This window comes from Acartia tonsa, chromosome 12, assembly GCF_053477335.1.
Source record: "Acartia tonsa isolate MP-2025a chromosome 12, ASM5347733v1, whole genome shotgun sequence".
Taxonomy (NCBI): Eukaryota; Metazoa; Arthropoda; class Copepoda; order Calanoida; family Acartiidae; genus Acartia; species Acartia tonsa.
Window position 1 is genome coordinate 30677816 of NC_137271.1, and position 13343 is coordinate 30691158.

A 13343-nucleotide genomic window follows, 5' to 3' on the forward strand; every position below is an offset into this window, starting at 1 on the left:
TAACTAAAAAACAACTTTTTAAATTCTACGACAATAAAGACAAAAGTTTACAGAAAAATAACTTATTGGACTGTACATTTTTGACCCCTATCTTACCTACAATAAACCCTCCCCCCCCCCTTTTTTTTGGAAAAAAACTGGTGACTTAATACAGACATACTTAAATTGTAAGACTGACTATAGATATTATACGTAATCGCAGAAAATATATTTAATGTCAAAATTTATCATCTTTTAAGGGGGGGGGGGGGGAAGTTCTGACACATTTGCGTAAACCTGGTGTATAGGCTTTATCTTTGGACTGAGAGGATAGGTTATTAGGGATAAAATCATTCTTATATGATAAATTTCCCCCAGATTTAAGCTTTTTTGGATAGGCCTCCAGGTTCCGGAGCTCCAGGCCTCCAGGTGGTCTCTGTACAGGTAAAAATTAAAAATAAGATTTTTTTTTGAAGAGTTAGAGGTTAACTTATAAAACAAAATATGCTTCTTTTTGATTGTTATTCACATATTTGAAGAAAAAAACATACATATTTTGTCTCATAAGCTGACATCTAACTCATAAAAAAAAAATTTGTTTTTCATTTTTACCTGTAGAGAGACCACCTGGAGGCCTGGAGCTCCGGAACCTGGTGGCCTATCCAAAAAATCTTAAATCTGGGGGAAATTCATCATATAAGAATGATTTTATCCCTAATAACCTATCCTCTCAGTCTAAAGATGAAGCCTATACACCAGGTTTACGCAAATGTGTCAGAACTTCCCCCCCCCCCCCTTGATCATTAGGACTTTTAGAATAACTATGCTTATGAGTTGTACCTATGAGGAATCATAATGCAAAATCAATTTTAAAATTCTAACATGCCTAAATCAACGATTAGGTCTATCTGTTATGGACTTACGGAACGGACCTAATTATAGAAAAGCTTATAGCATCGTATATATTCCCGTGGATATAAAAATGTACAAATATAAGATTAAAACCAGTTTTTTAGCCCTGAGATGCCAAAGGCACGGGCTATATATTTTAACATATTTTAAACAGTTTTATATTCGTAGAAAGCTGGATATAAAACGATGCTATACATAATATTTCAGTATGGCTGAGAACCGGTTCTAATCCACCGGATATTTATCGGTTTTGAAGGCTTTCTGGAAATGAAGTTTCTAATTTCCAATTATCAATAAATTTTTTTACTATATGACCAAACCATACTTATTACCAAAAACCTACTTTAAAAGTTCTAAGACAAAAAAGAAGTGACATTTTAACCCTCATCTTACCACAAATGAAATTTTGAATCTCCACAAAATGGCTGACTAGCACTGAACTCCCCACCCCCTTTTTGAAATAAATACTAATGGCCTAATGTAGACATACTTAGATGGTAAGACTAAGACTAATATTATACTTAGGGATTTGAAAATTAGGATAACATAAAATATTTTTAATGACAAAACTCATCATATTTCCCGACTTTTAGGATCATCATAAAATTGCTACGCTTATGAAATGTATTACTATTACATGAATCACCATGCAAAGATTGAATCGTTAGGACATTCTAACATGCCTAAATCAACGAGAAGAGTTATCCTTTACGAACGGACGGACATAAAGACATAACATAATTAAAAGAAATCTTCGCTTTCATAAAATATAATGCTCACATGAACATAAATGTTAAGAAAAACGACAAAGATTAAGCCAAGATATGACAGTTGTAAATAGACCAATTTTGTCACGCTGATAAATTATTTTATATTTACCATGTACCCCCCAAAAAACGGAATAATATGTAATACTATATGAATAACAAGGACAATTATGTCCATAAGTAGCACAGTTGTTAAGATAGTAGGATAGACCATTACTATAGAGATAAGACAGATAAATTAATATAAATCCAAAATGTTCATACACAAAATTACCCTTTCTGTAGATTTTAATTAGTGATTGAATCACTTAGTGCACCAACGAATAAAAATTCAATAAAAGTCCCCAAATTTGTTAGGCTATTGAATAAGAAAACGGTATTATAAACTTTGGGGAATAGTGTAATAAACAGCTCAATGTCTCCTCCTTTTCTGGATGGACTGGACAATTAACCTTAAGTCGGACGTACTGACTGACAGACATACTAATAAACTAGTTATGTATAAGCTACGCTACTAAATTAACACTAACGGAAAGACTAACAGACAACATATATACCAGAGTAACTATGCTCCCAAGAAAAAGTTTCCTATTTCTATGTGTATTTTTTGGCATAAAGTATATGTTTTTCTTCTTCCAATATCGAATACAAGATCTACCACTAAAGACAGTTTTAGGAGGGGTGTTAAGTGGTGCTAACACCCCCCTACCCTTAAAAAAGTATCGTGTAATAATTGTCATTCTCAAACCTAACCCAACTCTAATAAGAATTAAGTTTCTTTAAAAAATCGTAACCTGGCTCAATTAATGTTTTTTTTTCTTCTTAAAATAAAATTTTTTGTTCTGATATATTATCGACATCATACTTAACTAATGACATTATGACGACAAGCTAATGATGATAAAAAATCCATAACAATTTTGCCAAAGATAATATTAAGAGCTTCAACCCAGCCCCCACCCCCATAAACTTCTAGCTGTGCCCTTGTTACATGTTATATATGAATACAATATTTTAATACTTTTTCAGACTTTCAGCAAATTTTAATCAATACGTTTGTGCAACTTAAAAGTGTATTACCATCAACATTTTTATGGAAGTTTTGCATTCGTTTTGATAAGTTTTTAGTACCAAAGCAACTTAATAACTTCCTATGTTTGTCCGCCTTATGGTGGGTAAATTTGATTCAAGCTTCTGATTTTTTTGGTCCGTCGTCGGTGTGTCTGTATTGTTCTTGCAGACATTAACTTCTTATGTTTGAAATGTGTTTTAAAATACATTTATTGAAACAATTAAAACAAATTGTGTATATTCATTAGGGTGGGTCGATTTTGGAATTTCACATTAGTAGACATTCGCAAGGGTTACTGGGCAAATATAAAACTCTGTGAAACTTGAAAGAGGTTTTTTTAATCCAAAAACAACGGGCGCGCGGGGGGTATAAAATGTGCCCGCCCCCTTCAAACACAGGCATGTTGCATATCAAAAAGACCGCATTGAAATGCTGATTACAGATCTGAAAACAGTTTTGAAAAATATTGATTTAGTCTGAAATGATTTTCAAATAACCTACAAAAATAAACAATTTTGACTAAATCGGCTGTTTTTAGGTACCTAATGAGATCTTATTCGAACTAGGAGCAATATTTTTAATAACAGTTTTCAGATTCGTAATCAGCATTTCAATGCGGTCATTTTGATATGCAACATGTCTGTGTTTGAAGGAATTTCAATTTTTGGTTTTATAAGGGGGTGGGCACATTTTATACCCCCCACCACACGCCCGTTGTTTTTGGATTTAAAAACCCTTTCAAGTTTCACAGGGTTTTAATATTGGCCCAGTAACCCCTGCCAATGTCTACTAATGTGAAAATCCGAAAAAGATTGAAAATCGACCCGCCCTAATATTCATTTAAAATTTAAAATATAAATTAGTTTGAAAACTAATTAACCCAGAGGGATAAAATTCTGTTGCATTAACCTCATAAAATCATGGAATGGATAATAGACTATTATTAAATCTTTCCCCTCAAATTTGTTGTTAAAAATTATAACTAGGAGGATTAATTTTATCGGCGGTTCCCACATATTAAGAATGGACCAAAAAATACATTTTGATGTCTATTTTAGATTTGGTTTGATTGAAAGCACTTTGAATAAAGGGCATTACAACTTACAATATTTTGTTGTTCATTTGTTTTAAGCGCACAATTTCAGGATTGAAATCATAAAATTTAGGATTCTATTATATCATATTTTTAAGAATCTAAGTCTTTATCCCAAATTAGATTTTGACAATTTTCATTAATATTTAAAAAGTTGAAAAATGTTGTCATTTATTTTTGGTATAATTTCGTGCTTTTAAATTAGATTAATTTTAAAATGTTTTTTTTAAGCAATAATTAAAATTTTTATTAATAGAATATTCATATTATCAACAATTTAACTAAAGATTAGAAAAAAGACACTTTAATCACAAAGGTCAGTTGTAGAGTAGCACTGGCACTAATAAAAAATGAATAATGAGCAACTTTAATGATCCATTAATGAATATCTAATAAATACCAATTATGGACAATTACTTATCAGAATTGTTCATATAAATCAACCAATTGTGAATAGAACTAACTAAATATTTACAATTATGGACGATTTCAGGAAGGGAGGGGATACTGGAATATAAATTATACTGATAACTTAAGTTTTGTAACTAAGTTATGTTATTCGTTTACTTAAAAACTTTTTTTTATTGAATTTTGATGTTCAAAGGGATAAATATGATGTATATAAATTTTATCGACCACTGTCTTATCTCTTAAGATCCATGGTTGATTAGCATTGTAAAAGCTACAAAATTTGTCATATATATACAGTAAAAGAAACCAATAAATCTTAAATAATTAGGGTCGGTCCGTCCGTCCGTCCGTAACGGATAGCTTTTTCGTCAATTTTGGCATGTTAGAATTGTCCTATCGATTCTTTTGATTAAATCTGTTTTTGCCTTATTTTTTTAATTGCTTTTAATAAATAACTTTAGATAGGCTAATTATAAGATAATTAGTTACTAATGATCCATCATATATTCCAAAAAACAAGAAAGATTTCGTGCAGTATTAGCATAGCTTTAATAAATGTAAAGCTTAAAAACCCGAAAAAATAATTTATAAATAATATATAATATAAATAATTTATAAATCTGTCTGTCTGTATGTAGGTCTTAGAAGATCTCATAAAAGGCTGGTTCGATCATTTTACAATTTTCATTCGCATCTTAGGGCTTTGTTTTTGACAGGGGAGAGATGGGGTAGAAAAATAGCATGGAACCACACAAAAAAACACTTGTAAAGAAAATTCGCTACAAAAATAAAATAAATGGAAAATCACGTTCCTAATTATAAAGCTTTTATTAATTTAGTGGTTAAAAAGAAAAGAAAAAATAAATACATAGGAATAATTAATCCTAAAATTGATTAATGGTTCATAGTTAGAGACTGTCTTAGGAAAACAATGTTTCCTATTATGCAAAATAACACTTAGCAAAATTAACCAACCAAATTACATTATGCTCTAAGACTTGCAAAAAAACTCAATAACGGCAACTGTTGGAAAAGAATTTTGTTTTATTCAGGTATCGAAAGAGATAAGACAATGGCCGATAAATTGATGTACATCCCCTATAATAATACTCAAAATTACCAATTTTGTAGATTAAAATTAGTGTTTGAAACGTTTGAACACTCAATTTAATGCATCCACCAAACAAAATTCACTCCGATCCCCAAAGTTGTTAAGTCAACGAATAAGAAAACGTTACTTTAAAACTTTTTGGGTCAGTGTAATAAACATCCCATTGTCCCCTCTAAAGCTTAACAAATATACTTGGTCATTTTTTCTTCCTATCTGCTGCACATTTATAATTATTCGTTCTAGTTGGTTTATATATGAGTTAATAGGTATACAATCTGTCTCAATAAATGCCAAGATTATACGGGAATTAGAGAATAATCAAATAATCAGTGAGCAATGAAAGGTAGTTTTCTTCTACCTCGACTCAGTTCAGTCAAATATCACGAGAGCAGCCTAAAATTTTTAAATAGGACAGCGGAGCATACAAAGAGAGAGAGAGTGAGAGAGGGGGGGAAAATGGGCTTATTATTACACTTGTCCCCAAAGTTATATTATAACATTTTCTTCTTCGTTGGCCTAACAACTTTGGTCGGTGCTTTAAGTTGAGTGTTAAAACGTTTCAACCACTTATTTTAATATACAGAATGGTGATTTGTGTTTATCATACTTTGGGGTGTAGTAAATTTATCGGCCATTGTCTTATCCCTTTATATTCCTGAGAGCATGACTGAAAAAAAATAAGGGAATTCAAGACGGCCAATAAATTTTTGACACTTGCTTGCAGTGCTTTGTGAACCTAAAAATAAAACCGCCTTTTTTTGTTTTATATCACTAGAAGGGGGAGCCTTATGTACTTTTCATGTTGCATACAGTTAAAAAGAACAGCTGGCAACTGCTCACCAAATTATTTTTTTAAACTAGCAAACCTGAATAAAATATTACCGTCAGTATTTCAACGCCTTCTTGTATGTTTATGTTTACTTATCATTAGAAAGACATAATTAATTTGATAAGTATTCAATAATTGCAACATATTATTCCAAGGTACTAGGATGTTTGTCACTCTTCCTGTAATTAGAAAATAATCTTTGAATGGCAATCATTTGACAAATACACTTATTGATGCCTTTCCTTAAAGTGCCTGTCGAGCACTAATCTCCTCACACCTCATTTCAGACGTAATTAATAATTAATAAACTAACTAACGATACCCCTCCTTTGTTTTCAATTTATTTCGAAACAAAAGGAAGATGCTTGAAAAGTCATTTATGAATAGAAAAAAAATTTTGGTTTTAATGAAATGAATGTAAAATGTTATGAAGAAAGATATATAGAAGGACCATTGCCTTAATTAGACCATTAAAAACAAAGTGTGGGAAGATTCCGACCACAGTATTGGTAAGCTACTGTAGGATAAAGCTTTGCTTGAAGAATTTATATCTCAACAAGGATGACCAACATCCATAAAAGCGAAGCTCTGAAATAGTAGGACAAACGAACATTTATACTTGTAGTGTGTCAGAACTGAAAAATCGGAACATAAATGTCGAATCAAAATTTTAATTAAATTTGTTGAAAAACTGCAAAAATACAGGATAATGTTTAAGGACATACTTACGTTTTTAGGACTTGATTATAGAGATGCTTTGCTTATAACATTGTACTTTGGTGTCCTAGGAATCAGTATTCCAAAAATCAAAACAATCGGATGATTTTAACACATACAAATTTGTTGTTAAGAAAGTTAAAAATCAGTATGTTTAAAATGGACATACGGACATTATGGTAACGATTATAGAGTTGCTAAGCTTTCTAAATCGTACCTTACTACAACAGAAATCACTATGCAAAATTTGAAATCGATAGGACAATTCTAACATGCCTAGACTAACGAAAAAAGCTATCCGTTACATACGTACAGACGGACCGACCCTAATTATAGAAAAGCTTCGCTTTCAAAAATATCTTTGGTCTTTTTTAAGATTTTATCCCATGTGAAAAAAAACATAATAAAAGTCTTCGCCTATCAATTTTTTGTGTCTGATTGGCCATCTAAGGTAGTAAATCTATTGAATAATAGGATTAAGTAACATATTATCTGTATTGTTTTCATAGTTAATAAGGTTACAGGCTTAAATATACAATCTATCAAATTTCAATTCTTACTCTATTATATAAAATAGAATTAGACTGTTTAAATTATATATTTGATTATTAAGATGGTGTTTGGTTATTTTTTCTGCTTTTCCCTTTAATTGGAGACCCAGTATATTCAAATGACATAGCGTAATTCAAAATGTATTTTAAGTGGGAAGCTATTCGATAATTAATTCCGTTTAAACGTCGTCTTTCCGTTCGTCTGTAATGTTACACATATAGGAAATGCGAATTTCTCAGGTGATATTTTAGGTATAGTGCTGATTCGTTTTAACTATATTAGTAAATAAAATATAATAATATAAAGACAACAAAAAGTATAAATTTTTTATGTCGATATGCAATTCTAATGGATTATAAGTCATTAAATAAGAGAGGTCATGTCTAACATAAACCGACATAACATTACTCTAAGGTCATCACATTGTAATTTGAAAAAGGGCGACATGGTTGACATTTTATCAAAATGACGTTATTTTAATGACAAGAAGACTGAAGGTATTATGTTAATATAAACACAGCACAATAAAATTATCCATATATATGAATATAATATTTTGTAAAGATGGAAGTGTAGAATGAACGGATATCAATTATCTTTATCTGTTCCAAACAAGATATTGCAACAACTTAGAAAAATTTCTTTTGTAGCATGTGGACCGTCTGAGGCCCCCCCCCCCCTCATAAATACGGCGAACAACAGGGATTTTAATTAAGGGATAAGAGTAAGACAATACAAATATAAACACCACTAAATAACAAATTAAAAGTTTCTGTAGATTGAAATTATTATTGCAATAGTTTGAACACTTCAGAGGTGGATTCTTTAAAAAAAATTGTCCCATTAATCGCTTAGTGGGGCAAAATTGTATTCGTGGAAAATCCACCAAAATCACATTAAAAATCTAAAAAAATTAAACAAAATCATAGAAGGGTTATGAACATAAGATTTTATTTAATTTTTGTAGATTTTTAATGTGATTTTGGTGGATTTTTCACGAAAACAATTTTGCCCCACTAAGCGATTAGTGGCGCAATTTTTTTTGGAATACACCTTTGGATTTTACAGCCCTATTAAGATTTAATAAATACTCATTTATTAAGCCAACAATTGATATAATGTGTTAATAAACCCTACAAAAGTAAAAGATACATTTCAATATCCCCTTTCTCCTTGTCTACTTAAGGCAACCTTTAAATCAAACTTATAATGCATTTATTCATTTGAATATAATTGTTGTTTTTTAAGATGGGGTCTTTGAGATCCATTTCCATAAGAAGGAAAGTTCTGTGAACAACTTATTGTTTGGAAAGAAAACAAAATATCTTCAATTAAGAAAAACTTGATCATTTATGTTAGTTTGACTTTAGTATCGCGTGTGATTAAAATTTTAATTATAATAAAAAGTTAAGTCTACTAGTAGGTTTTTGGTTTATTATGATGTAGAAAAATGGTTGATTATTTGATATTAGGGGTTATTTTTTGGCATGTGAAAAGGCGCAATTTAGTTTAAGATACGTAATAACGACAAGGTTATGCAATCAAAAGGTTTTTTTGAATTGAGAAGTTTTTATAAAAGAATCAACTTTAGCCTAACCACCTAATTTGTCGAAATTAAATCATTTTATTGACTTTATATATTTGATCAGTAGATGGAAATAAAAAATAATAGCATTTTTTGTATATTTTTTTTATAATTTTAACAAGAATAAATAACAATAGTATCCACATAAGCTGAGCAATAACAAACACAACATGCAAAAGTTTTAAAGCAAAAACATAAATTATTTTAAAAAAATAAATACCTAGATTTTTAAAGATTCATCATTTAATGAAAACACTATATATTAATTTTTGGCGCAAATAACATTTTCATTTGGAAGCAAATGAGAATTTGAGAATCGTACAATGCAAGCTATTTAGATTTTCAATCATTAATAAAAACCAAGAAATAATTACCTAAATTACTTGGAAGTACGTACAGACCCTATTAAAATTCAGCTGTTCTTTTACAAACAACATTAATGGCAAAAATAATAAATTCAATTTCATGCTTTAGTTAATGTCTTTTTTTAAGCGAACATTCTTTACAATTTCGGTTGTCCTTTTGTGACTTGTCCGTATCTTTCTTCCGTTTATTTAAGCATGTTATACTTGTCCTATTGACTTCCAACTTTGAATAAAGCACCCCTAACCGAAAATTTTGGAGAGCAAAGTAGCTCAATAATATTTACCAAAACGCCTGTATGTTCATTTTTAAAAGCTGATTTTTCATTTAATATTTTAAGAAAAATACTTTTCATGATTTTTTAAAGGTTGATTTTTATATTTAATGCTTTTACGAGTTGTTTATATCAAATATCAAAAGTGCATTACCTCTGTCAATGAATGTCCAGTCCATTAAAGCTTAGCTTATTTGGATGTTGTCATCCTTGTTTAATAATAATTATTTGTGTGAGTGAAGGTTAATTGTATTTCTAGTATTGAACAACAATACCTTTATTTATATGGGTTTATTCATATACTACCATACAAACATTTTTATATCATATTATCAACAACTATTGTAAAGCAAAAAAATCGTTGTTTGTTCTTTAAGATATTAGAGTAAAATATTGAGGGGTAAGGGGTTAAATAACTGTATGTCCCCTTCCCAAGGACCCTGTGCCGATTTTCAATTAGGTCTTTGAAAATCCACCAATAGAGTCGGGAATATTAACACAGCCAAGTCGCTACAAAAGAGCAGAAAGCAATTTGCTGGCAGACGAAAAATGTCCTTTACAGGGGGATCCAGGTCTATTTTTAAGATTAACCACCGAACTAATTATGTTGTGCTTTTAGAGAATATGATCATGTGTTGATATTTCTTTTTTACTTTTTACTATGGGTAATATTTTCTTACTAATCACCTAATAGATTTTGATTGACAAAAAAATTCCTGTCATATTTTTTTGCTGTTATTTTATCAACTTAATAAGAAATTAAAACACAGTTTTGTTGACCACGTCAACAAATATTTAATGTCATTAAGCATGCATTAAATATTCTATTCCGAAAACAGTCAGGTTAAGAACTGCCAGTAATTTCCACTTTTTTAAACACCACTTAATTGACATAAGCCATGAAAACTGTTTTTTAAATTTTTCGTTGATTTTAAAAATATAAGTTTAGTTTAAACAGCATAAATGAATCAAGGGTATATAACAGGTAGGGAGGAGACATTGGACTTTAAATCATCATAGTGCCCAAAGTTTATTTTTGGGTACTTTTTCTAAAACTTGATTGTTCATTATCATTTGGGATGTACATTAATTTATAGTTCATTGCCTTAAAACTGATACTAAAATTTTTGTTTAACAATTTTTTAGTTTTAAACGCCATAATGGGATTAAAATATCTTTATTGATTAAATCAATTATGTTTTATTTATCTTTACCTAACCTGAATATTTCATATTGAACATATTACTATTTTTTAACATTATGTATACTGGAGCGACTCTGAACCCAAACTAAAGTATAAGAGCCAAATATACGGAGTTTTATTCCGAGTTTCTCTGTTACTATCTCTCTCCTTCTCTCTCTCTCTCTCTCTCTCTCTCTCTCTCTCTCTCTCTCTCTCTCTCTCTCTCTCTCTCTCTCTCTCTCTCTCTCTCTCTCTCTCTCTCTCTCTCTCTCTTTATCTCTCTCTCTATCTCTCTCTCTCTCTCTCTCTCTCCTCTCTTGCATCCCCTCTCTTTTTTTATATATGTATGCATGTATTTATATGAAATTCTTCTATACCATATTTTTTAATATAACCTATCATACTTTAGAGTGTTTTTTATATCGTCAACAACAAAAATGGAAGTAATAGCCGGTTGATTACTGATACCCACCCCACTTATTTAAAATATAGAGGATAGGGGGGGGGGGGGCGGGTCATATGCCCTTTAAGTACCCAAAATAACCTAACCTAACCTGACCTAAAATAAAAAAACAAATGAACAAAAAATACTCAATCAACTCGTAATCTCAATTTATTTTAAAATAAGAAGGCAACGGAATTTCATCTGATATTAATAAGTTAAAAAAATGTAATATTCTATTTGAATTGTAAAACGTTCCATATTCAGCTTCATAAATTTAACATTTAGTACCTTTTAACCCTTACAGATCGGGGGGGGGGGGGTCATATTGACCCCCCCTTTAGATTTTTCAATGTCATTTTTTTAGGTAAGATAGAGAATTGTGACTTCATGACTTTTTAAGTTTAGTAATTATACGTCGGCAAGAGTTGATTTTATTAGGATATCTGGTCTGTGTCGGTCGTGGTGTCCGGTCAAAGTCGGTTGGGTAGCACCAAAATTTCAAAAAAATTCTAAATAAATCTTAATTTCTACATTATGACTTTAGTGTATAAGGTAGAAACCTAAATTTTTTTTGGTAAATACTGAGATATCAATGACCTTATGAGAAAAGTGGTGTTATGACCGTTTGGCCGCACCCTGACCGACTTTATGACCGATTTTTGTCCGGCTTTTACTACAGACATATATAATGAATATTACAGCTTCTATTACAGCTAGAGACCTATATTTTTTTTTTGGTAAATCCTTGAGCAACAATAACAGATGAAAATATTAATTGGCGCCACCAACCGCCGTTTTACTGCCGTAACCGCCGAAAATGGCGGTTTCCGTTATTTGTTGTTTTTCGGCGATGATCAGAAAAAGTAATTTTTTTGTTATGAAAAATAAAAGTTCGTCCTAACATTTGGTCATTCTAGCTGCAAAATTGGCGGCTCTACAGCTGTTTAAAAATTTAGCGGCTGGCCGCTAAAAAGCGGCTAAGGAGCGGCCTGACCGCCATGACCAGAAAAAGTAATTTTCTCTAAAAATACACATGAACCATCAGAAAAAAATTTTACGTTTTTATCTGTAACAGAAGCTGAGATAGAGGGGGGGGGTCAATACGACCCCCCCCCCCCGATCTATTAAGGTGGGAATTGGGGCCCGATCTGTAAGGGTTAAAAGCATTACTCAATTTAGATCCACACTATATATTTTCTCTAAGGAACTGTAAATCATATAGGTATCTAAATTTTTTACAGTACATTGTCTCATTGGTAAGCTTAAAAAAAATGAGGTACACGATTGATAAAAAAAATACCAATTATTAATATCAATCTTCAGAAAAAGTTATTTTTGTTTATCAAAATAGAGAATGTATGCACATCAACTTATTGTCCGATGTCATATCCCTGACTATCTGTGATATTATTCATTATTTACTAAGTATATTTGCGATTACTTTTATTTAATGAAATCTTCTAATTTTTAACATGTACAAAACGGCCTGCTATATTGCATCAAGATCCATGACAGATCTATTTAGAAAATAAACGTCTATAAATGAGCTCGAGTCTTCCAATGGTAGAGTGTTTAATACTCATAGTGCTCTAATAATCCTAATTAAACTCTCATTGACCAAAGCGATAAGACCTGTTTCTTTTTGTTTATAGAAAGAATTAAATTTTTTACTTCATGTTGATATTTGAATTACATTTCAGTATATAATCTTTATTTAATAAACAAAAAATATGCGTTCATAATATAGTAAATTTAAGAAAACTCTGTTTTAAAAGAATTCGATTGTGGTGACACTTCCTTTGTGTGTTCAAATATTAAAACTAAAATAAAACTTTAATCATATTAACCATTTGGTGATGGTAAAGTGAAAAAACTATAATTGAAAAAATCTTTTTAAAGTCATTTAAATCATTAAATATTTACTTCTTTCTTTAGGATAGTAATGGCGGGGGAGGATAATTGATTTATTGAAAAATAGATATGTACTTATAGAAAACTAGCCAATAATGAGATAGTTATATCGAGCCAACTCTAGTATTTCTATATAGTG